Below are 26,767 nucleotides of genomic sequence, written 5' to 3' on the forward strand. Positions count from 1 at the left end.
TACAGTTTTCCCCCCATTTGAACATTTTTGTGTCAGTCCGTCCCTGTCCACCCCTTTCGTTTTAAGTGTTAAAAGTTATGAAAAATGGGCATGGCCGCAAGATTTGAGTCATGTCACCTTATTGGAAGGTGGTTTTGACGTATTTGCCTAAACCCTACAATCCACCATGTATACTGCTAGGGCTAACATCTAACATGAATGATTTGTTTTTCATTTAGCAGAGAAGTGAAATACAGTATGCTATTTTCCTGGCATGCAATTTTAAAGGTCAACCCATGACTAGCTGACTAATTGGGCTGCTAAGGGGTCAACATGTGCATATATGGGTGTTTAGGCTTTTGTGTTTTATTTGCAGGTGTTTGTATTGTATGCAAGGCCAGTGCATTGGTCGTCAGCACCCTACTGTAGGTGAACATTCAGTAATATTATTATGGGTGAAGGAGTGGCTCATTGAGTAAAGACACTATATAAAACTAGCAGCACTGTACAAGAACATGCTTGTAACAGGGGACTAATCCCTGTTCAGTAATGTGCCTTTAATCTAGCAGTGTGGTAGTTAATTACTAAACACCACCTGCCTGATTAGATTGCTTACAAAAGCCTGCCTTTGAGACAGGAAGTGACTCTCCTTAGCTCTGACTGAGAGCTGACCTTTGGAGCTGACCGGTCTTGAGCTCTGCACAGCAGAGCTGATTTCAAGACACAGGGAAAACTACTACACCTGAAGCTGAACCAGGAAGTGAGAAGATTTTCCCTCCAAGAAACAGATAAGACTTGTATTCTTAAGAGACTGCTTATATCTACTTATTTTCATGCTATATGTTTTGGGGCTGCGAGACATGCTTAACTAATGAAGATGTGAACTAATTGCATTGGATTTCACTAGAAATACTCCCAAGTGAATGGAAGCTTTGTTCCCCCTGTGTTTGGATAATTTCCTGATGAAAAGGAACAGGCACAATAAAGCCTATTATAATTTCACATTATAAAGCCTCCTAATTGTGTACCTCTGTGTACGTCCGTCTACAATGCTATTATTATTATATTATAGCCCCATTCTCTCTCACCCCCCTCTCATCCTATCTCACCTCCCTCCCACTCCTCAATCACCCCCCTCTCCTCTTCCTCAATCAAACTCCTTCCCCCTTCCTCTCACACCTTCTTCTTCCCCCCTGCCCCCTTTTCTCTCAGAGTTTTCAAATACTGAGTATTTCCATAACAGGCTTTACCATAGGTCCCAAGCAGAGCAAGATCTTTGCAACACTTTCCTGTTTGTGAACTTTGTTGCAAATGTTTCCAGCAGTTTGAGCTGCAAACTGCAACAAAAGGCAAAGTTACAAGGATACATTGTAGCTGCTTGGTTACACTCACTGAAAGATTGCTTAAAACTGAAAGGCGGCCATTAAGAGAACCCAGGAAAGCAGGCTCATTGCTGATCAATCACGGGAGAACGAATCCATCGGCAGCTTAAGTAATCTGTTTTCAGTAAATAAAATCAAAGGCTGCATATATGCTGCATATATTAAAGCATCAGTCCTAGCTGCTGTTTCTTTTTTTTTTTATTGTATTTTTTCCCTTTAATATGTGCATCAATACAATCCACACAATGATAAGTAATTAGCTAAGATGCCGATCGATCCATTCACCTGTGATCGATCGGCAAATATTTGGCTCAGGGGTTCACTAAATGGGTGTCAGTGGAGCAGAAGAGCACCAAAGATGCAAAATTCTGCGGGGTAGATCATGTGACCAGGCAGTCACTAGATACAATTAGTGCACTACTAGAGAGAGGGCAGCTCAAAAAGGGGTGTGTCAGAGCCTGTTTCAGAAGAGGAAGGGGATGTGACTTTGTAAATGGTTGCTATAGAAATAAAAAATGTTTGGTACATTATAATACATTAAAAATGTCATTTCAGAATTTTTTTTTTTTTTTTTTACTGCTACAAGTATTTTCTCATAGTACCTGCATGGGTTACCTTGGCTCTGGGTGCTGGATTCAGGCAGCTGGGCGATGAGATAGCGAGGTTGTGATATAATGGGGGCGCCAGGAACGTTTGTCATACAACAGTCTTTTATTCACTCTTTAACTGACTCTTTAAAACTGAGTTAACAAATTATTGGTGCATGACAATGAGATGAATATCTCTTCTCTTTTATGAATAAATATATCTTGGTGAATACGGTGGTAAAGCTAAAAAAATATATAACACTGATTCAATTTCTTAATAACGGAAAACTTATTGCAACTATGTTGACCGTTAGTAGATATCCCATTGTGCCTAAAATATATATTATAATTGGTATTCTTCCCCATATCCCTTGCTGATCGTAGTAATCTAAAATTGCTTGATATACTGATATTAAGACAGACGGTTTAATATAATTTAAAGTCAGTGCATTGACCCATTGAAATGAAAATGTTCTTAAAATTAATCAACTTCTTTTTCTAAATCCTTTTGTGCTGATGGATGGAGGATATTTATAGTATGTGTATCCTCCTTATAAAACGAAGGCTTAGAAAGTTAGTTTCCTCCTTTGCATTAAGTGTCAATATGCTGATGTATTTTTTCAATTTTTCCAAAGATGTGCTAATAGAGATGGGTGGAACAGTTCAAATCCGTTTCCCCCGAATTCCACCTCCCCCCCCAGCCCCCCTAAATTCCTTCTGTGGATTGGGTGCTAAAAACGTCGAGCACGTTCATTCAAATCTGCAGCTCTCTCCTGTCAGCCGGAAGTTGAACGCGACCTCCGGCGCAGACAGGAGGGAGAGGAAGGATCGCAGTGCCTGGGATGCTGCTGCTTAGCTCTGGAGTTGCTGATCAGCGCTGCGCGTCCAAGCTCTTACCCCGCCCTGGCGCCCGCAGAGCCCCGGTTGAAAATCAGTGCTCTAAACTTTGAATTGTTTGTATTGTGTATGTAGTATAAATACTCAATGTACATGCTACAACATAAAGAAATATTATCCTAGAGGCTTAGCATGGGCTGACATTTTGCTCCTGTAATGCTGCTTTCATCCTCGTATCATTTGATATTTGGTTTGCTGATCTGCCTGGAGACCACAGGGTAACATTATGGGATCATAGCACTGTCATTACAGCACACACATTCATCAGGAGCCGGCAGGTAGCAAGCCTGTTGGGATTCACAGATTCACGTAGGCGGTTTTCTAGGAAAACAGGTCAAGCCTGTGTCTGAATGAGTGAAACATGTCCAATAAAGAACAAAACATACACACCTCAGTATCTGCAAACAGTATACACTACATGTGCACATAGAGAAGTGACTTCCGCGTGCTCCTATTGGTTGAAATGTCTGAGTTGATTAATTTTATTATGCAGTAGGATTGGTTATAAATTGCATGTGATAAAAAAAAACTGTGTGCTTCTCAATTAGTACATTTGATTAATTAATCCTGTAAGTAGATAATTACATTTCTACATATAGTATACAAACAGTCCTCTAATTGTTCTAATTAGCTGAACGTCTCAAGCTGAAACTAGTGGCTGCTGTAGATGGGTAAGATACAGTAACTGTGAGCTCTGAATATCTTACCGACAAACTGCTAGGAACCTAAGTACTGAAACTGCGGAGAACTCGGGTACCCTAAAGTGTATACAGGGGTAACTTATTATTTACTTACCCCACCCACTGATCCATGAGTAGACAAAGTGTTACTCAGAGTGAGACCATGATATGCTGCTTTGAACCTGCCCTCCCCTCCATTGAAGTTTAACACGAAAATGAACACACACATTCCCAGTGAGCTCAAACTCCATTTATTTACACCCAGCTGTACATTATGTTTCTATGGAGAACTGAAAAAATAGTGGACAATATTTTCATACGGCCTCTGGTTATTATGGTCGCCCCTGCGCCTTTTTCCTTGGATCTGCTGCCTTACAATTTGTTTTCCTGTGTAACATTTTATTACAGATTTGTAACATATACAATCATGTTATCTGATAGCAAAGTATGCTATAGCAGTTATAAGCACCTTACCAAAATCTAACATCAACATTGTTATCTGGGGCATAATGTTTGTTACCTGTAGTATGGTAACACACTAATTGACAAAGATATTACAAGCTAACGAGACATGGATAAAGTCTCCTATGTTGCGTTAGGTTGTTCTTGCAGGGTCTTCCCCAATTTCATTTTTATAGAGGTCGTGGTATTATACAGCATTATCATTATCCAGTTAGGGATAGATTCTGCCTTAATAGTTTCACAACGCAGCGTTACTGTACACTTGTCTACCATTTTCCTGTTTGTTGTACAGTATAGCAAATGTATCTCAAAAGTAGGGGCTTATTCAACAAGCTCTAAAGTGGCCAATAGCAACACACTCCCATTAAAGTGACCTAATAGAATGACGATAGAGAGGAAAATCGCTCAGACCCCTTGGTGGTAGAAGCGTGCTACCTGGGGAGTAGGTCAAGATAGGTATAAAGATGTACCAAGAGAGGTACACAGAGAAGATCCCTTTGTAGGCGCACTGCAGACCTTTATAAAATAATGCGGTCAGGGGTGAAAAAAATGTGTGTATAAATGAACTGATTTTATTAATAGATAACTGACTAGTAGGACTAAGAGATGCATTTTGACTAAATGATTATTACTTACAGTACGCCATACTACATTGAACTAAAACAGGTTAATAGTAAGCAAGGACACTCTGGCCAAATATCTACAGGTTGACCACAATAGATCATAGACCATATAGTGTCTATTTTTAATACTGTATATGAGTACGTAATACAGACAACATACACTGTTTTTAATATATATCTATTAATAAAATCAGTTCATTTATACACACATTTTTTTCACCCCTGACCGCATTATTTTATAAAGGTCTGCAGTGCGCCTACAAAGGGATCTTCTCTGTGTACCTCTCTTGGTACATCTTTATACCTATCTTGACCTAATAGAATGACCTAATAGTGGTCATATGAATAATAGCATAAGGGCTAATTATATATAGTCCAAAGCGGCCGTTTGAGATTTTTTTTGTCTGAAGATCCCAATTCACTTCAATGGGGATTTTTCGGCCAGAACAAAAAAAAAGATCAAGTTATTGATATAATGTTGAATTCCAGTCATAAAAGTGTATTCTTCATTTCGTTGAAATTGGTAAGTCGTAGAAAACATATTTCTGCTCTTTTTCAGGGGGGCTTTAAACTATTGCTTTTACATAGTTACATAGAAGATTAGGTTGAAAAAAGACATGTGTCATCATCAAGTTCTACCTGTGCTAAACTTAGACGACAGATACTTTATCCTATATCTACAGTATACTTACAGTCTATTGATCAAGAGGAAGGCAAAAAAAAAAAACCCAGTGACATATCATCCGATGATATCTCATAACGGGCAAAATAAATTCCTTCCTGGCTCCAAGAATTGGCAATCAGATTACTCCCTGGATCAACATCCTTCCCATGTTTACTTATTTGCTATATCCCTTTATACCTTTAATATTTCCCCAAATAGACAAGTTCTGGAGAATTTCCCAGTGAAGTAGATGATCAGGATGTGTAATAATATTTTTTTTCTTATCTCGCGCTGACAGTGTACGCAGTGCTGCATATAGCGTTTTATCGCGCTGACAGTGTACGAAGCGCTGCATATAGAGTTTTGCAGGCACAGTGCATACCTGCCCTGTAGAGCTTACAATCTAATTTTGGTGCCTTTGGCACTATAACAGGGCTGCTCAACTTCAGTCTTCAAGACCCCCCAACAGGTCAGGTTTTAAGGATATCCCAGCCTCAGCACAGGTGGCTCAATCAGTTGCTCTGTCTTTGACCTGACCTGTTGGAAGGGTCTTGAGGACAGGAGTTGAGAACCACTGCACTAGGAGGTAAAGTGACTTGCCCAAGGTCACAAGGAGCTGGCCCTGGGATTTGAAACAGGCTCCCGTGCTTTAAAGGGAGCAATTTCACATTCAGTGACTTTCCTCACGGAACGGCTCTAAAGCAAGGGAAAGTAAAGTTGATTTGCAGAAAATCCATATTCTTGGACCCTTAAAAAGAGTGATGCTCTTCATATGAAGGTCACTTGTAGGACGCAAGGAATTACTCATGGCAGATGCTGTCTTTACCATAGAGAGAGTGCCACTCATAGTGCTGTCAATCCCTTAACCATGTGAGAGCCATCAATTCTGCAAGGCACTGACATGAGACGTAGAGAGGAAGGAGGTGGGATAAACTATTATTTCATTTACTTGCCCGGTGTCTAATTCCCAAAGAAGGAGAGAAAAGGTCAGAGGTTTAAGTTCCTTGGGGGGGGGGGGGGCGGGACAAGCTTCATTTAGACAAACCAAAGCACAGCTGCTGGAGACATCAAGTTTACTGATGATGAGACATTAAATCAAAGGACACACTGGGCAGAAAGTACAGAGGAGGATATGTCTCTATGCTGTAATCTGCAAAGATAGGAGGGATAGACTGTCATGGCATCATTTTGTTTATGAACTAACAATAAAGAAAAAGAAAATAATAAATATGTTGCTACTTTGGTTTAAACAAAAATGTGGATTATTGTATAATTGCTTCCACGCAAAATAAATGTAAAACAGGTTTGCAGTATGAACAATGGGTAATATGGCATGGGACTTATTGTCAGGAATCGGCGTTTTCCGCGCTCCCCACACAGAGCACTCTCTTTCCATAGGGAGTCCCTGGACACACAACACAAGCCTACCTTACCGGACTCCGCGGCTCCCCGCCCCTGCCGCCGTCGCGGCATCACTCCCCTCGGCGATTCCTCTGCTCAGCGCCGGGCGCGCCCTCCCACGCACACACCTGCACCCTCCTCTGGCGCAGTCCACGCATTACGGATTGCGCTCATTCTGCACACTCTTCTTCCTGTCCCCCAGACCTCAGGCTCCGCCCCCGCACGCCGCACGGGCATTCTCAGGTTACCAACAAGACTCACCTGGCTTGTTATGCCTGCACCAATCTGCAGTGTCTCCCTGTAGCTCTTCCTGTCCCGCCTCCATTCCTGATTGCATCTCCCTGCTTTATCTAGCTCCTCTCTGCTCTCAGTCTTTGCTTGACATAGTCTCTGCATGGAAGTACTCCTGGATTCTCTTAGTGTTTTCTCAGGTTCTGACGCGGCTCGTACGACTACCCCCTCTGGCTCTCGATCTCGGCACTCCTTGGACAACGCACACTCTGGTTACCCCTTGAACACGGCTTGGACTACAACCTACCTCCGCTCTCCACTCCCTGACCTCGGCAAGGCATTCTTCACTCTATCTCTACAACCGGTACCGGCAAGTATTGTCTACTTGACTACATCTGGCCTGGCAACACTTTATACCACACACTGGACACGCTCCCTTTGCTGCGGGTGCGTGTATTACCACTTCCCCTTCAGCTCAGGGGATGGGTCTGGTCTGCGGGCAGCACCGGCGTAAGACTTATATGCTAAAGCAGCCCTACAACAATAAGCTTATTATTGGGATGTTTTATTCAACTTTAGTATGAAGGAGCTGTTACCGTACTGTACATGTGGTTGAAACAATATGTTTCCTGTACTTCTTACCGCTGCTTTTTCATTTTTATCTGTGAAATACTCCTGAACTTTTCTGTTTTGGAGATTTAATTATGTAAATTAGAAGTTTATTGGATTTAAAATAGAAAAAGATTTAAGTGGATCAGAACTCTGATCAATTAATGTGTAGGATCAATAAGAAGCCTCTTGTAGCCCCGACAACTACATACGCTGCACATGTCATTTGAAGCTCAACATTGCCCCAACGCCCAAAGTTCAGTTAAAGAGTTCTTGCTTAATTTCTCTCCTCAAAGATAATATCTACATATTCTACTTGCTAATACTGTACATATTCTTTGTTGTTTTCAGTTGTACTGTTAAAAAATGTTTTAGATTTACTGTAGGGCTAAATGTGCTAAGTTATCAACTGATATAAAAAATGAAAACAGCTGCAGAAACGGAGTTACGTAGCGCCGTTCTTTAACTTTTCACTGTCGTTTCTTACTATGGAATGTCAATACATGTTCAGCGCAGTCAACCGAGCTCCATGTCATCACGATGTTTGGTTCTCCAAGACTCCATTTTCCATACAGACATAGACTGTTCCAGCAGATAAGAACCACTTGGCCCCCGTGGCTGCCATTTTGCTATCTGCTGTAAAACACCAGACCCGATTTGATCCTTGGTTTTTTTCCGTACTCGGGGAAGCCTTGTGGCTATCCAAGGCATTGTTTTAAATTCCCAGGTATTTAGTTAATGAACCACAACCTGTCCGGCATTTAATAACTACAGCACCGTTCCATCCTGTATTCTATCTTTCCTTGTGTTTTTGTCTCTTCTATAACCTTTTTGAGCTTTTGCCACTGTGAGCGCTTTGAATCCCATTGGGAGAAGCGCGTTATATAAATAACATTATTATTATTATTATCACCGTATTGGCGCCTGTTGGGAGGCTATTGCACAAATCCACCACCCTTTCCATGAAGTAGTTCTTCACACCTCCTTAGCCTGCCACCTGCCAGCTTCAGAGCAAGATCCCCTTGTTGAAATGCAGGTCTATGGATGAGCTAAGCCTCAGGGCAGCGTCTAATCAAAGCAGTAGATATATTGTATGTCCTGCTGCCGTAACATGTTATTATAGCTCACAGACACATTTAGGTTTTAGGGCTCATAATTAGCAAAACTACTTTATTACCATTAGAAATGGTCGGAGAGGTGGTAAGTGTATATACATTATTGCATTTCAATTGTATGTTGACCAGGGGGGACTGGCGTTTTAAATAACCTTTACAATTATTAAAAATAGAAATATGATAAATAAAATGTTTTTTTTTAATGTTTTATAAGAGTGGTGAATGTTTCTGTGTTTTTCGTAAGTACTGCCTGAGGGATTTTAACTTAGAACTTATAAATCCCAGCTGGTGGATGAATATCTGAATAAGCAACACAACAGAGACAGTGGTATCTTAATAAATAACACACCAGGTTAATGAGTATCTTAGGAGGTTTAAATCAAGGTTAGAATATACTTAGGACTGACTCATCAGCTTGTAAAATATCCTAACGACACGTAGGAATTACTTACCAATGTCTCAGCAATGTTCAGCATTAACTTCCTGCTCCTCCATGCCTCTGGTGAGCCTGGTGCCATTGATGAATGGTGGCATCTGTTTGAGATTGGGTGGAAGATGCGGAGAGGAGTTGTGGCCTGCGTGGGAGGGGCAAAGAAGGAGCAGCTGAGCTCATCATGAGGACTGAGGATTGTGAGGGACGGGCTAGAAATGATGGGGGTGGAGTGCAGGGAAGCAATCCAGGTTAGCCATTTTAAAACAGGCAGACTACGGGGCTAGCAGGAGCTGAGATTTGTCCGCAGTGGGGCAGTTATGATTTTTAAGGGCAGCAGGTGGTAGGGCTTCTGTTTGTGGTGGGGAGCTGGATAGGGGGCAGGTAGGAGTTGTGGGCATAAGGTAGTGTCTTATGGGGGGAGGAGGGGAGCAGCAGTCATCCCACAAGGAAGTGCTTCCTTAACACAAAGGCAGGTTTTAGGAAGGGACTAGGAAGCAGTAGTGGAGATTGGAGTAAAGCAAGGACACCAGTGAGCATAGAAAGGATGGAACCCTGGCTCACTTGCTACCCAAACAGGGTGGTATCAGACATTATTTGGGAGGGCTTTAGGGAGGGGTTCTTAATCCCCTATTAAAAGGCGGGAGCATCTCCTTGTGGGAGGAATATTATGTCCGTGGATGAACATCTTGAGGTGGCAACGACCAAGCTGAGAAAGGAGGTCAAGTTGGGTAGGATGGCAGTCCATTCCAAGTCCCCCCCAGTCAAATGTTTGAGAATATCCCTACGAGGAGTAATACCCAAGAAGGAGCCAGCTCATTTTAGCTCATTCACCACCTTTACTGTCTGGAGGGATAGTCAGTAAATTATTGAATTGATAGAGATTTATGCGGGGTGCAATATGCTGCTTTTGACAGCACAGAAGCTGGCATAGGGGTATTGCTAGCAAAGGCAGACATGGAGTCAACTTTTTATTTGTTTCCTGTGTGCCCTGCTTGCATCCATCTGCTAGGTTTTAGGTTGGAGGGTGACATTTTTGTTGACTTGTGTCTGCCGATGGGGTGCGCAATTTCTTCTTTTATTCCAAAATTTGTTGTTCATTTTTGGAATGAGCTCTGTACCATGTGACTTGGTTACATAGCATCTTGCATTATTTTGATCATTTCTTGTTGGTGGGTAAGGCTGGTTCGGGTGTTTGTGCGAGATTGTTGCAAGAATTTCAGGGACTGATAGAATATTTTGGGGTGCCGCTGGCAAAGGAGAAGACAAGGGGCCTTGTAACCTGTCTTTCTCTCCTGGGTATTGAGGTAGATACGATTTGAAAGAGTGTTTTGGCTGCCCCGAAGGAAGTTGGTGGGTATGGTACACAATTTTGGGGAGTTTAAGAAGGCTACACTTAAGGAATTTCCATTATTTTTGGGGCTGTCACGGAGCGGCGTGTAGGCAAGGTCAGTTAGACGCTAAGACAGTATGTAAAGCTTAACTGTAGTGGTTTATTCTCCACAAAACAACTAAACATTAAGTGCACTGTCCCTTTAAGCAAAACGAAATCTTAAAATAAACACCTATTCCCTTTAGGGAAACTAACTTACTACTTCAGCCCTTTCTAACGGGCCACCAGCTAACCTGGTTGCCAGTCCACAACATGCAATATTATATGCAAACAAAACAGTCATTAGCACAGCAGTATAGTATTTAGTTCTTATCTGGTATGTTTCAGGGGATTCCATCCCTGGGTCTCTGTGTACTGTAGCTCCTTCAGCAAGCCAGGAATTCCGGTTCTGGGGAGCAGGCTGTGTCCAGCCTGTAGCTATCTTTATCCTGGGTGGAATTCCCAGCTGGACCCCGCTGGCCTGCTTCCTGCAGTCCTAGGGTCCAGAACAACCAGCGTCCTTCCTGGTTGGGAGAAGCCTCTCTACCCTCCTGGGGTAAAACTAACTCACTGTCTCTGGCAACTTCCTGCCTTTTATCCTTGCTCAATCAGGAGTTAATTATGTCCACCTCCCAGCTCAGGTAGGAAACCCAACACCAGTGCAATGTTCTGCCCTGTGAAGGGAGTTTAACTCATTGAGTCCCTTAGAGGGGCATTCGAACATTGCTGCACAGGTGTTACCCACAGGGAGAGTGTTTTGCAGCAGCTGGTAATTACTATGTCAGGGATTAGGGCAGACCACAATTTCATTATGGTATCAAAAGGTATTAGAAAGGACCTGTTGGTGTGAGATACATTTTTGGGGCGTTCTAACGGGAGAGTTACGAAGATCGTAGAAAAAGTTGGGGGGAAAGCAGTTGGGTTTCAGGGTGGAATTTGTGATGAAGCTGGGGGGTGTATCTTTGAGATATAAAGATCTGGAATGTGGTCAGGGGGGTCTGTTTAGAAGTGAAGGGGTCCATGTGTCGGATATAGGGAATGACCTCTTCAATTTGAGTTTACAGACAGGTCTTAAAAAGGTGTTTTGTTTGGTGGCAGTTGCAAGGGCAGTTTAAGTGGTTTAAATGTCCTTCCTGATGATGCAAAGGCGCTAGAGGGGGAAGGAACCCTAGTGGAGAGGTCTAAGATACCTCCAGAAGGGATTTTGGGGAAGGCAGTGTCATACTTGGCTTGGGTGGCTGGTATGGGAGTGACCTTTCAGGGTTGTTTGTTTGGATCAATTGGCTTGGGTGGTTATTAGCAAATAGAGGTTCAAGCCAGGAGTATCCCTTTGGCTAATGGACGGTTCACGAGAAACTTAGTGGTGTACCCTTGTTTCTGTTATATTTTGTATTGTCAATAAAAGCTGCAATCTGTTTCTTCTGAGCACTTCTACAGTATGTGTGCTATTTAATAAACTGTTTGTTGAAGGGGTCCAAGGTACACCCCCCAAGGATTAAACCACAGGTAAATCAAGTCAGGCTCTGAGCCCTTGGGTGTAGGGCAACATGACTGCCTACCAAGTGGGGTGGCGGAGGGACCTAATGTTGCTACAGATGTAGAAAGACTTGCTGCCTGCGTGGGTGTGAGAAGTTGTGATGTAAAAGCACAGCCAGGCCGGGGGTTGATTGCGGCAAAGAAATCAGTAAGCTGCCCGGGAGCATCAAATCAGGGGAGGTCCCCGCTTCTGAATGGGACCCCCACAACATTAATCCTATCGAGCCAGCCACAAGTCCGTAGGGGCTTTGCAGAGGAGTCTAAGAGAGAAGCAATCTCTCTCTATGTCTCTCTGAGCAGCTCTTACAGCAATCCAGTGTTTTATTATTTTTATACACTGTATTGAAAACAGAGGGTCTCTGGAGGTGAACCCCATTAATTTCAATTCTGGTAACCCCCGGCTTCCGAAGATATAGACCCCTGTAGGGGGTGCCGGTAGCCGCTCCAGTTGGGGTTTAAAGCTCCCATGCCACGTGGGCCCAGCCAGAGTGGCTACCGGCACCCCTTATGATGGTCTATATCTCCGGAAGCAGGGGTGTCATGATAATATCATGAGATATTAAGTCTTTTAATCAATCTGGTGCTTCAGGGGTTAACATAGCTACAGTGTGATTTTTTTTTTTTAACGCAATATATTGGGTTTATGATAGGTCAAGACTTTTCCTGTGTCTGTGTTAATCTTCAAAAAGAGCTTAATTGGAGGGCCCTATCACTGAGTGCCCCCTAAATGGGACATATGTGTCATTTAGAAGGCAATCAACGATAGCCAGATATCAGTCTTCCAGTCTCAAAGGAAACTAACATTCCAGATATATCCCTTGTGCATCCCAGAGAGAGGTGACCCAAAGGCCACCACTTAGTAGGAGGACTTTATTAAGAATATCATGTGACATCATCTACGCTTCCTAAAAACAGGTGCATATTTGTCATCGTTGCAAGGAGGTGCATGCAATAAGACCACACACTATATTGGTAGGAGGTGCCAAGGACAGATATCCCTTTCACTCAAATTTAGGTGCAAGATGGTGAAAATTAGTTTTGTTACGTAGTCATAGTTGCCCGAATCTATTGATATGACTCGTGTGTCTAAGTATTCGAGAAAGGAAGTTATGAGTTCGTTTATATATTAAGGCATGAATTTAAACATATTTAGGAGGGTTTTTTTCTGTGTCGTAAAATCGTCAACCTAGCAGCTGATTTACGACAGGGCTGGACTGATGTGATTTTCGATGGGAAAAGAATGGTATTTAGGGCTTGCCCTGGAGTTATAAAATAAAAATTCAATAGAGGTGTGTTTTGGCGCAAACACATGTATTTTCATATTTCTACACCAGTGACCTCTCTGGGGGAAACCCTATGACATATGGTAATGTAATGTATAGGGATTTATGTTTTATCCTGTTCGTTGAAGAAACTGTTCTGCATTTATTGTAAGTGTATGTTCTTATAATCTTTTTTTCTGTTATCTAAAGCACTGTTTTTCTACATATATTAAACAATTCTTTATTACGGGTAGGAGACTGGAGGGTAGTTGAGGTAACTTAGCCGAGGTTGAGGGTTGCAGAAGGTAGAGTGGTAGATATCCAAGCCGAGGTCGAGGGTTACAGAGGTCCAGGAAGTAGGGTAGAGGTCCATGGTAAAGGTAACTGGAATGCAAGACAAGGAAACGCAAAGCAAGGCAGGGTACGGCAAGCAGAAGATTGTGGTCAGCAATTCGTCACAAGGTAGGGACTACTATGCTGAGCCGATTTGGAGCAGGGATCGCTGAGCATATTAAGGTCGGTGAACCAATAGGATGAGAGGTACACAGCAGCAGCAGATAATTGACTCTTGATTGTAGACAAACCAAGAGAAGGAACATCGCTGAATACGATAATCACTATTGTACTACTTGATCGTCACGGGACGGAGTTAGCACTGAATGTGTTCTAGATGAATCAGCTGTTCTGCTGCCAGTGCTAAACTGTATTTGGATCCTGCACCTGACAACCCCTGAACGGCGCCAGCGCACAATCTTGTCAGCGTGAGATGCGTCACCGGGAGCATCACGAGACACTTCGTGGAGGCATGGCCTAAGCCCGATCCTCACCACTATGCCCTCAATGAGGACACAGATACTTACATTGGTATTCAATGGATACCCTATAGTAAATAAATGTGTTACTTACCCATGCCAGGATGATGGCCATCCATCTTATTATCTAATGCTGGGATGAAGGCCATCCTCTTCCTCATCCTCAGCTGCACCCAACCATTAAAACACTATCTTCTGGCCAGTAACCCCTTAATTTCCTTAGCACTAGTAACCGCTAAGGTAATTAAGGGATTAACCACTTTCTCTAGCCCCAACAAAACACCCCACAACACACCATAATGGGCAATAGCCCTATTAGCCAAACTCACTGGTGAGTAGATCTTCTTTTCTTCTTTCTGGCAGGTGTTCATGCATCATCCATTTCCTGTCAAATGAGACTTGACAGACTTTATATAATTGGTGAATGTACTGTACCATGTGAACAGTCATCAAGTATGGCTGAAAATTACCCATCAACGAAACTTAATGGAATCATATTGTACATCCACCAATCCTATTGGTGGATGTATCATGGGATGCTGTCCCTTTTTTGGTTGATGTGACATCACCTTAAAGGGAGGGAAGCATACTGCATGGTACCTGGTTGGATGCACTTTCCTCCCTTTTTAAGGACTTGTAGTTGGGAGGGGGGGAAGGAGTAAGGAATGGGTTTAAGTTATATTAGTGTTGAGGGGCAGAATTTCCTAGCTCTTCATATGGGGATTGGTAAAGAAGCCCCACCCTACCTACCTTTTTTGGGTTAATGATTGGGTTTTGGGTTTGTTGGGTTTTAACTGTTTTATTTCTTGTTGCAGCTTGGAGGGAAGGCATTAGAGGGGGAAGGGACCCTGGCAGGAAGGTGATAGAGGGAGAAGGGACCCTGGTGGATGTTGGCTCCTAGTGGGGAGGTGTAAGGTACCTCCGGTAGTGGTTTGGAGGAAGGTGGTGTCATACTTGGCTTGGGTGGCTGGTATGTGCGTGACCTTCAAGTATTGGATTGGACCAAGTGGCTTGGTAGGCTGCTGGCAAATAGAGGTTCAAGCTGGGTTATCCCTCAGGATTCTGGATGATTCACGGAGCAACTAAGCGGGGTAAACTAGTATTGGTTATCTTTTGCATTATCAATAAAAGCTGTGACCTGTTTCTTTCAATCACTAGTATGTGTGTTTAATTAAGCGTAAGTTTAAGGGATCCAAGGTACCACCCCCAAACCCCCCCTCCATACCCCGCAAGGATTGAGCTATAGGTAAGTCAAGCAGAATCTCTAGTCTATTATTATTTCCTCTTTTGAAATGTTATAATCGATTCAAGAAAATAATTTAAATAAAAATGCAACTTTGCTTACATATCTACTACCATGTTTACAAAATAACAGCTTCAAATGTACTGAACACTACAAAAGAAAAAAGCAGAGTGGGGGGAAATGCACAGTAAATACAAGCACAATTCTAATTGGATTTGCCCACCATGGAGTTATAGAATAAAAGATTGCTGAAATGCCTGCATTCTCATACAGTGCTGCTATGTCATGTATAGTTGCTGCAAGTTGTAGCTAATAAAATACAAGCTGAGCGTTGTATTGTATTCCTATTTCCCAAACAAGACACCTGGTATGCTTTATCATTGACAATTCATAGATATAATTCATACAACTTCCTTTATTCTTATAGGGATATTTAGGATTGGTTAGCCATTTATGAATAGGTTCACATGTATTTTTATGTATGTGTATAAATATTCTGTACCAGTTATGTTTTCTATCAGCGCGTCTATGTTGATTAAAATAGCACTTCATTATGTACTGTATATTAAGATGTATTGTAGTATTTTTAGTCATCTATTTATCTTTTTGACAGTATGTTATACCCACGAAATTGTTAGGCTATGAGAGACATTGAAATATAGATACATTAGTTGTCACAGATTATTCCAATTGTTATTCGTTACCTTGGAACGACTAATTAGGAAAGTGGGGTCTATGAGAGAGCTCATACAGTGTTGCGACAGAAGACTCCTGATGAAGAATGTAGCGAAACGAGTAGGGTCATCAGCCAGAAGAAGAAGACGCAACTACAGCTGGGTAGCACGAGATCCGAAGAGATGCTGACGGTCAGCTGATGGTGTCGGATCATCTTTGTAGCAGCGGTGACAGTTTGTCCCAAAGCAGGGAGATCAAGCCTCTGTTTCCTCCTATTTACCTAAATCTTTAAAGAGCGTACAAAGTGTGAGCGCAAATCTGCGAATGTTTGATACATTGTTTTATTTGAAACGACGCTCTGCACGATCATTGCTCTCTCTTTCAAATTTTGGGGCACAACAGCAATACTTATAAGTATTATCACAATGAGTGAATCTACCTAAAAGTACAGTACGGAGGGGGTCAATATACAGTACCAGGGGAAATACAAAAGTGCTTGTTAACACATTAGGGCCATTCAAAGACTTTCTTCTACTCACATACATTTAACAAATCAAACAGCATTGCACCATATTTTGTATTTTCATTTCAGGTTCATATCTGCACTCCCCATATCCTTAAGAAACCTACGAAAAAGAACTAGAGAGGACGGTTCATCTGGGTTCAGAACGGCAGATTGGTTTATTAATTTTTATTATTTGTGTTACATTATTTTGTCAGACACTTTTCATCACATTTTTGCATTTACAGTATATTCACGTATCACTTATATTGTACTATATATGTGTAATCCTTATTCCCCCCCCCCCCCCAATCTCACATAGGGTCTCCAAGGGCATATACTGCTCTGGCTACATGTTTTAGGGTGGTGCATACCTGCTGGCAACAGGAGGCCCTTGGTCTCCCGCATGATGGTATAGGGGATGAACAGGACAGGCTTCTGGGGTTGTGCCTCAATCTCACTTACTGGTGCAGCGCCTCCATCTCATGCAGCCCCCAGCTGTATGGGGTGAAGTATCTGCAAGAGAACTCGTTCCCCTTCTCCCAATATACTCCAATCTCAGGCAGGAGGTATAGGTGAAAATGCAGTGTCTCTTTATTTGGTCTTTGTAGACAGACGTTTACAGAGGTACACAATTTGGAGACGTTTATAATGTGAAATTATAATAGGCTTTATTGTGCCTTTTCCTTTTCATCAGGAAATTATCCAAACACAGGGGGGGGGAACAAAGCTTCCATTCACTTGGGAGTATTTGTAGTGAAATCCTTGCAATTAGTACACATCTCCATTAGTTAAGCTTCTCCCAGCCCAAACACATAACATGAAAATAAGCAGATATAAGCAGTCCCTTAATAATGAAAGTCTTATCTGTTTAGTTGCTGTACAGTAAGCTTCTCTGCTCTCCTGGAACCGCACCCGTGCGTGCACAGAAAAATATCAGCATCCAGGTTTAGAAGTCTTATTTGGTGTCTTGCAATCAGCTCTGCTGTGTGGCTGGCAGAGCTCAAGACTGGTCAGCTCCAGAGATCTGGGTTTCTTTTGGTCAGTCTCTCCTGGGACTCAAGAACCTCTGCTCTGTCTCTCCAAAGGTCAGCTCTCAGTCAGAGCTAAAGAGAGTCACTTCCTGTCTCAAAGGCAGGCTTTTTGTAAACAATCTAATCAGGCAGGTGGTGTTTAGTAATTAACTACCACACTGCTAGATTAAAGGCACATTGCTGAACAGGGATAAGTCCCCTGTTACATACCTCCCCTGTTTGTGGGAAGCTCGGGCTTACCATAGCCAAAGCCCATCCTTCCACTCTCATTCTAGATATCTCTGTGACTTGAATGAGAGTGGATGGAGGAAGAGAACCCTCTGTCCCGCTGGGATTGGAGCCCTTTCTCCAGTTTATTTTTGTCTCCTCCCGAAGATGCTTGAGATCAGCACTCCTCAGTCACTCGAGGAGGACTTTTTCCACGTAAAGTCTTTTTATCGCGTGCGCGGTCTTGAGATTTCTGTTGCGTCGGGCACTCCTCTTTTTGTAGACAAAGTGTATGGCAACAGTTGTAGAGCAGTTAGGACTAGCCCTTAGAGTTTTCTGCTCTTGAAGTGGTCTTTCTGCAGCTTCTCCACACCACGGAGTCGCCAGTACAGCTTCTTCAGCTAAAGATTCTTCTGGCTTTGATTCTGCACTCCTACCTCTGTTCGTTGCCTGTTGGGCAGCTGTAGGTTTGGCTAGTGCTTTCTTTGGTGGCTCAAACTTCGTAATTTTGTTTTGAAGTTGCGTGGAGTCCCCAACTCTCACTGTACCCTTGTCCTTACGGGCATTAGATACTGTGGGATACTTGTGCTTGGGCAGAGCCAATACCTTTTTCCGTATTGGAGGAATCTGTATCAGAATCTCCTTCATATTATTGAGCTCTGTAATTTTTGTCGTCAAGGTTGCCGCTGCATCTGTTTTCTCCTTGGGGTACTGACTCAAGGGAATGGAACAGTCTCTCTTTCTCTCCAGCTCTTGCTCAAGTTTCTGAGCCTTCTCACTCTCCCTCTCATACAGAGTCACCTGGTATCGAAGCTCCGCTTCCAACGATGCTCTGAAGACATGCAGTATGGCCTTTGGCTCCTCATACTGCTCTGTGGGGACGTACTGGGTATTCAGACGTTCCTCCAGCACTTGAATTTCTTTAGCAACCTGCAGCTTTTCTTCCTGCAGCGTTTGCTGCTTCTACTCAGTATACTGGAGGTGTGTACGCAGACCTTGCAGTTGGTTCTGCAGTCGGTGCTCTGCTTCAAACTTTTCCTTGACTTCTTCTGTCAACTGAAAATTTTCTTCTTTCAGTTTTAAGTTTTCTTTGTTTAATCTTGAATTTTCTACTTTTTCAGTCTCTGTATTCTTCAGGGCTTCTTTGCAGTCCTCCTTCCATTTACGCACATCTGCTTTGAGAATGACACTCTCCTGGCGTGAGACTTCCTTCTCTAGGTTGAGGGTCTGAAGCTCCTTCTGAGAGACTTTGAGATCTGTATCAAGATTACCAATAGTTTCTTTGGCAATGTCCAGCTCCTCAGTGAGACTGTGTAGTTCCTTTCTGGAAACTTCCAGGTCTGTGCGGCAGCTGTTGGTCTCATGATGTGAGGCATCAAGTGCTCTGCGGAGTGTCTGAACCTCTTTCTGAGATACGTCCACTTCTATCCGGACACTGTTGACCTCCTGTTGTGAGGCATTCAGCTCTATACGAAGAGTGTGAACCTCTTGCTGGAAGACTGTCATCTGCTTCAGTGCCTCCTCATACTTCCGCTTTAGCGTAGCCACCATTTTATCAGATTGGCTCTGCTTTTTATCCATGGCGGAAATAGTAGCCTTTGCAGTATCTAGCTCAGTCTTGAGATCGTCCAATTCGGTCTTGGCCGCAGAGTAAATTGCGAGCACAGTCTTCTGTAGCTCAGCATTATTTTTTCTCTCTCTTCCTAATTCTTCACAGAGCAGATCACAGTCACGCCTGGCAATTTTCAGGGTGTCTTCAGGGCTGGTCAAGGGATCGTCACTCACTGGTTCCGGCTCCGCTTCCCTGGGATGACTGGTTGAGGGTTCCTCACTGTTGGCACCGGACAGACACTTCTTTGGGGTACAAGACTTCTGCCTTGGGCCCTCTGGATATTCGATTACCCGCGGGACGAATTCTCCATTTTCTCTAGGCTGCAGGGCAACTCGGTCCCCCTTTTCCTCCACAGGATCTGTGGACGTGTCTGTTCCTTCCACGGTAAGTGAAGAACTGCTTTTCTTTTTCCGCCTTTTTGATTTGGATGACACCGTCCCTTCAGGGATATTGGGGTCTCCATCTTCATTTGAAATTTTAGCAGCTTCATTATATACGCCAGGCTTTTCTTGCAGCTGCTTTAGCTGACAGAAATATTCGGTGATCCCCTGCTCCCGCTCTGTCTCCTGCTGATCATATTTGTCATCAAAGGGAGCGGTCTTTTCTGTTCGTGCCGAGTTCAGGCACCCCCACCATTCTTGGGGTGTTTTGTGGGTGTGACTCGGTTCGGGTTCCCCGTAAGAGATGTCTTCCTCTTTATTGGACTGGAAGGGCCACTCTTCCATGGGGTAGGGTTCATTACAGGAACGCTGCATCTTGTCCTCCATTTTTAGGCTATCAGGTGTAATTTTCTTCCTGACCTCAGGAGGCGCTATTGCAGCTGTTGCCACTGTATTTGCTAGAACCCCCAATTGTGGTAGTCCTACAGATGGGCATATTTTGCTTATAGAGGTCGTAGCTCTCACAGGCATCTCTGTAGACTTTTCTTTCTTGTTTTTTTTTTTTTTCAATATCAGCAGTACTGTGCATGCATTTCCTTTTATCAGGTATACAAGATGTGCAGTTGCTAGGTAAAAAAGTCTATTTGCTATACACCATTTACTTTCTAGGTGCAATTCCTCCACTTCAGCAACAGAATTTGGTTTTCTGCCTGAGTTCAGTAATTTTCAGTCTCATCTTTGGGTATTATGGCATTCACACTTCACACTTTGGGTGTCTGTTTTGCCCCCAAGATAATAGGCATACGCATACTTTTTTACTTGCAGAAAAAAAACATTCTTTGCAGTGGACTCAACACTCAGCAATTGGCTTTGAAAAAACTTTTCCTTTATAGGGCAATTTTACACTCAGCATTTGTTTGCTAAAAATTCCCCTGCTTCAGCACAGTCTTGTATCAATTTTCACACTTTTCTGCATATACTCCATTCACAGCTGGTAGTCCTTTATTTGCAAAATCAGTACCACTCGTGGGTCACCATCTGTATTCACTGCTTCAGCGAAACTTTTGAAAACAACAAACACCTATCTCTTTTCAAGGGCTGACTCACTTCTTGAACCCTGACTATGGCTGAAAGGCAAAACCCCTATTTCAATGACCATATTACACTTTGTGATAGGCAAATTAAAGTTTAGCTACTTCAGCAGTCTCTTCTGGATTTTTGTAAGTTTCAGTGCAGTGTGGTTTCAGTGGTGTGTATCCCTTTAATTCCGATCTCTGCTGCATGAGGTTTTTTTTTTCTCAGACTGTTTGTAGGCAAAAAGCATTAAAAAAAATTCACACAAAAATCTACGGTCCTTTTTAACTACAAGGACGCCTCTTGTCCCACCTCGGACACCAAATGTAGACGGACGTTCACAGAGGTACACAATTTGGAGACGTTTATAATGTGAAATTATAATAGGCTTTATTGTGCCTTTTCCTTTTCATCAGGAAATTATCCAAACACAGGGGGGGGGGGAACAAAGCTTCCATTCACTTGGGAGTATTTCTAGTGAAATCCTTGCAATTAGTTCACATCTCCATTAGTTAAGCTTCTCCCAGCCCAAACACATAACATGAAAATAAGCAGATATAAGCAGTCTCTAAATAATGAAAGTCTTATCTGTTTAGTTGCTGTAGAGTAAGCTTCTCTGCTCTCCTGGAACCACACCCGTGCGTGCACAGAAAAATATCAGCATCCAGGTTTAGAAGTCTTATTTGGTGTCTTGCAATCAGCTCTGCTGTGTGGCTGGCAGAGCTCAAGACTGGTCAGCTCCACAGATCTGGGTTTCTTTTGGTCAGTCTCTCCTGGGACTCAAGAACCTCTGCTCTGTCTCTCCAAAGGTCAGCTCTCAGTCAGAGCTAAAGAGAGTCACTTCCTGTCTCAAAGGCAGGCTTTTTGTAAACAATCTAATCAGGCAGGTGGTGTTTAGTAATTAACTACCACACTGCTAGATTAAAGGCACATTACTGAACAGGGATAAGTCCCCTGTTACAGTCTTCCTCTATTCAGCAGCACAGATCATACAGCAGGCTGTCTCCCGTAGGGTGTACCTGAACTCACTCCCAGCCAAGGGCACCGAGAGTGGTTCCAGCTCTTCCCCTATCCTCTGGTAGGATAGGAGGTATGGGTATACCCTCACTCCCCTTAGGGAGGCCTCAAGCTTGCCAGCGCCCTGACAGCTTGGTCTGGGTAACCTTACCCCTCTAACGGTAGGGACAGACTAACTAAATTGGAAGTAGCAGTACAATAAGCAACTCCAGCAGGCACCACCCCCGTGACTCTAATTGGACACAGAGCCTGATGACACTGCCTTCACTGACTCACTGTACTGCATGAAGTTGGGAAAACCCATGATTGCTCCTGGCAAACCTGCCCTTACGCAGGTATTACTGCCAGGAGGAGGGCAGACATATAGCCCAAACCACACAGGGCTACATATGGTTTTGTATTTGTTTTTTATTCGCCAAAGAGCGCCTGACGATTATTTCTTGTTGAGAAAAGCAATGCAAATTCAAACCATTCCTAAATATAATCTATCCTGTGCTTCTTCCTCATTTGCAAATTATAATATGCATTTCATAAATTAAGAACTAAATATTTATATCTTGTAAAAGGAAATGTCAAACATTAAAGAATCACTTTGTGCTATTTATACACGTAAATCTAGTCCCTGATGCCTCAACCATGGAATACGATTTTAACTGGAATAGAGATTTCTGAAATATTCTGCATACACAGTAACTGCATTAGTTATGCAATTTGTGAAATGGAGTGAGAGGTTTTCTTCTGGTACATGTAAGCAGTTTAAAAAATGTTAACACAATGAAGAAGTGTGCCAAATTGTTACAGCATTCGACAAATATTTACCAAGCGTTTTTGAAAAATATTGTCAAAAGTTGGTACTGTATCAATTTAGTTCTTCTGCAAGTTAGATATTTCTAGTTGGTGATTTTCTAGAGATATCTGCAAATCTTTCTACATTTTTCACCATTCTGCAAATTTCTAGAATTAGCCAAAAACGCAAACTTGCACAAAGGTTTCACCCACCTCTTGCAATCTAGTAAATCACTTTTAGAGGGGCTACTGAAAGTCTCCTAACTGCAAAACTGGAGCAAGAATTATTTTGTTACCATTGGCAAAATAAATAAGTAATCATATTGGTGCTTTATTTCAGTGATTTGTTGTTTTTTTGTTTTGAATGTATTTTAGTGGAACATTACTGATTTTTATCAGGGAGATTCCATTGAGAGAGAACTGAGCTTGAAAATCAGTCAGGCAGACTCCAAGTCATTTGGAAGACTATTTCATTTTGCTTCTGGTTTGTGACCCTTGTGAACCCCAGTCACCCTCCATCTCTTCCCCAAAAACATGGTGGGAGTTATCATGTCTCCTGACTGCTAAATGGTGACCACATCATTAAATAGATATTATCCAAGTACACGTACCCTCTGGCACTTCCTGATCACATGACCTCTCTTCGGTGCACGTGTTGGGTTTCCGTCCGTCGGGCCAGATCTGACCGGGTGGGGGTCCGGCTCCCCCTTCAGTGTGGTACGCGTACAGCCCCATACAACATAGCAACGGGCAATGATGTATGCAGCGGTGCGCAAACCTGGGGACGCGCCCCCCAGGGGGGTGGGAGACTTGTCTGGGGGGCGCCGGCGGTTGCAGAGGTCCTGCGGTCCTCCCCAAGTCATTTAAATTAATGCCGGGGGATCGCGTGAGGCCTCTGCAACACTAAAACTTACTGGGATTCAGACGCGTCTCAATGGCAACGCGGAAGGGCCATGTGACGAGACGTCACCGGCGTCAAATGAGGCCGCGGGTCACATGACCTGACGTCACATGACCCCGGTGTGATTTGATGCTGCTGCCAGGTAGGAGAGGGGGCCCGAGACCGGGAGAGGCCAGACGGGGGCGCAGCATCAAAAGTTTGTGCTCCCCTGACGTATGGTATACATCATATGGGCCCCTGAGGTGGCACTTTTGACGTACACTGTACATGTCATTAGGTCTCTGAAGGGGTTAATGCCCATTTTTCAGCTAGGAAACTATCCCAAATGTCCCCATTTGGCTTTCTCAATACTTCATGTTTTCTTTCATCAACTTTTCAATTAATGACATTCATTCTACTTTTCCTCTGCTCCTACTTCTCTCCCAAGTCGTTTTACCCACTCCTGCTTTCAACATCTTACACTTTAATCTACTTATCTCAAGTCGCCCAGCCTTCTCTTATTTTCTGCGTAGATTCCTGCTTCTGTGGTTTTTTTTCCCCTTACCTCCTGCTATTCCATTCACTCCTCCCCTCCCCCTTCTTGTCTCTCTCCTTCCGCCCCCTCTTTTCTCCTGACGTGCTTCTCTCCATCTCCTGTTACTCTGTTTCACTCTCTCTCCTCCCTCCCTCTCCCCCCCCCCCCACCCCCCAAGTAATTGCATTTGAGGTCATGTCAGAGCGTGGGAGGGAATGTTAAGGGGTAGCGGGGAGAGGAGTAACTCCTGAGATGCACTGTCCTCCCTAGGAAGAAGAAGAGGGAGAAGGTTATTATGATCCATTAAGTCAGGAGGATATGGTAACACAAGGCCTTGCGACATACACTTATTGCTATGCTAGCGTGTCTATGCTTTCCTAGGACCCCAGTGTTCCGTGTAGCAACATGGACGTTTTACCAGTTACAAATAATAAAACGGCAAAGCTCTGTCACTGCAGTGCAGCAGGGAGCTAGTAAAATGATGCTTCAAATCCTCTTTGCTGCCATTGGAAGAAAAAAAAAAAAAAAAACAAGCCTACATTACTTCCCCAAAGGCTTGGATGCAGTTGCCATGGAGACGTGGCATCCGAGTCAGAGCTCTTAAACATCACCATGGCAACAAGGGTCTCACTTGCCATTTCCAGAGAGTGAGATAGCGTTTGCTCTGGAGGCGCTCGTAGAAAGTGGGGAGGGTGGATGTGGCAAGCGAGGGGAGAAGGCACGGGAGTCTTCACACGATCTATCAGGACATGAGGCTCAGGTTTGTATAAGTGACCCTGGGAAGCACGCAAGCTATTCATGTCTGTTTATGAGAGTGGATTGTAGACTCGAGCAATGGGGGCGTCTTTATAACACAGGGGTGATTTACCCTTTCAGTGCCTGATGCTGCTAAGGGGCCATATTTACTAAGCAATGCTACTCTAAAACAGGGCTGCGCAAACATTTTCTTCTGCGTCCCCCTGCCTGCTTTACCCCCCCCCACCCCCTGCTCGCACCCCCTCCCCCCACACACCTTACCTTTTCTCCGGTGTTTTCTGATGTCTCGACATCATTAGAAGTCGCGTTGCCATGGCGACGCGTCACTAGAGGCCACCGGAGACAAGGTAAGTTATATGCAGAGGCCTTGTGCTTTGGGGAAGAGTGCAGGGCTTCTGTAAGCACCGTACTCTCCCCCCCCCCCCCCAGAAAATGTTGTGCCCCAACCCAGTTTCCACACCCCTGCCCTAAAAGATACTTTTCAGTAAAGCTTAGTCATTTTGACCATTCTGCGGCCCATTCAAGTGAATAGACTTTAAGATGTCTCCTCCTGGCCCAGAAGGTGCCTTATGGAGTAACACTGTTAAGTAAATATGGCCCAGAAAGTGTCTCCTGGAATAGTATTTCTTAGTAAATATGCATGGCAATGATCAACACACAATTTATAATACATACTGACCTACAGTATATCCCATTGCTGTACAGATATAAGGGCCCTAGCTTCATAATGCAGAAACATTAGCACTTATTCGATATGTTGTGGCGCCTTCTTCCCTGTGCTTGGGAAGATTTCCACCAGCATTCATTTGGGGAATAGGTCTGGGGTATACAAAACAATATGGATGGCAGCGCTCCTCCTCACCTTGATATGCTAGAGCAGGGGTCTGCAAACCTGTCCTCAAGAGCCTCACACAGGCCAGCTTTTATGGATATCCCTGTTTCAGCACAGCTGGCTCAATCAGTGCCTCAGTGCTTGACTGGCCACTGATTGAGTCACCTGTGCTGAAACAGGGATATCCATAAAAGCTGACCTGTGTGTGGCTCTTGTGGACAGGTTTGCAGACTCCCGTGCTACAGTCATGGGTGGCAGCAGAACAACGGAACACCACTCAAATCAGTTTAGATTAAATTCTGAAAAAGTTAGTCTACTGCACTGCAATTATAAATTCAACAACGTAGAAGAACAGCACGAGATACCAACCAATATAAAATGCTGACGTTTTGGGCACATGAACACTTCGTCTGGCCTTTATCCAATAAATAAGGTGACTTTTTGAGACATGAACAGTGGCTGAAGAGCTTGTAGTCTAAGGGCCGTTCTATAGAGGTAGGGCGTGCTACACCGTGCGCGGCAGTTATAGATGGCTGAGGTTAGTCAGCCCTTCTATACAAGGGCCGCGCGAATGGCAGGGAGCGGGGAGCCGACAGACAGCGGCAAAGACCTGGAAAATCATCTTTTGGCGCCGCTACCAGCACTGAATGTATGTATATGTATGTGTGTGCGTGTGTGTGTGTGTGTGTGTGTGTATATATGTATGCATGTGTATGTATGTATATATGTGTATGTGTGTATGTATTTGTGTCTGCACAAGTTAATAAATATTTTATTTTTACCAATGTTTTTTGTTTTTTTTAATACATAATAAATTACACATTCACACACACACACATATACATACACACATAAACACACACAAGCACACAAAAACACTGTACCTTCACAGCTCTCACAGCATACTTACAAAAAGCATGCAGCACGTGCACGCGCCTTCGAACAGGCACGCACGCGCGCACGGCCGCACACACTATATAACAGCCCTAAGGAGTGTCAAATCCTATTTGAACCCTTTCTCTGCAGAGCAATTAGTTGCACACCTCACTGGCAGCGAAATCCTCAATATTTTCAGTTCTTATACCAATATATTAACCCTTTAATTTCCCATAGTTTAATTCTAGCTGGTGGGGGGGTCATTAATATGGCTGCTGCATTAGCAAATAGAATAGAAAGCGGCAAAGCCACCAGG

General features: G+C 43.5%; 1 long non-coding RNA gene across 1 annotated transcript in view; it reads left to right on the plus strand.

The window, feature by feature from the left end:
- Positions 1–24,628: 24,628 nt before the first annotated feature.
- Positions 24,629–26,767, plus strand: part of LOC142490869 (uncharacterized) — a 17,255-nt gene continuing 15,116 nt past the window's right edge. Inside the window, exon 1 of the long non-coding RNA XR_012800120.1 lies at positions 24,629–24,747. This is a non-coding gene — a long non-coding RNA (uncharacterized LOC142490869). The remainder of the gene's footprint in view (positions 24,748–26,767) is intronic.

This window comes from Ascaphus truei, chromosome 3 (genome assembly GCF_040206685.1).
Source record: "Ascaphus truei isolate aAscTru1 chromosome 3, aAscTru1.hap1, whole genome shotgun sequence".
NCBI lineage: Eukaryota > Metazoa > Chordata > Amphibia > Anura > Ascaphidae > Ascaphus > Ascaphus truei.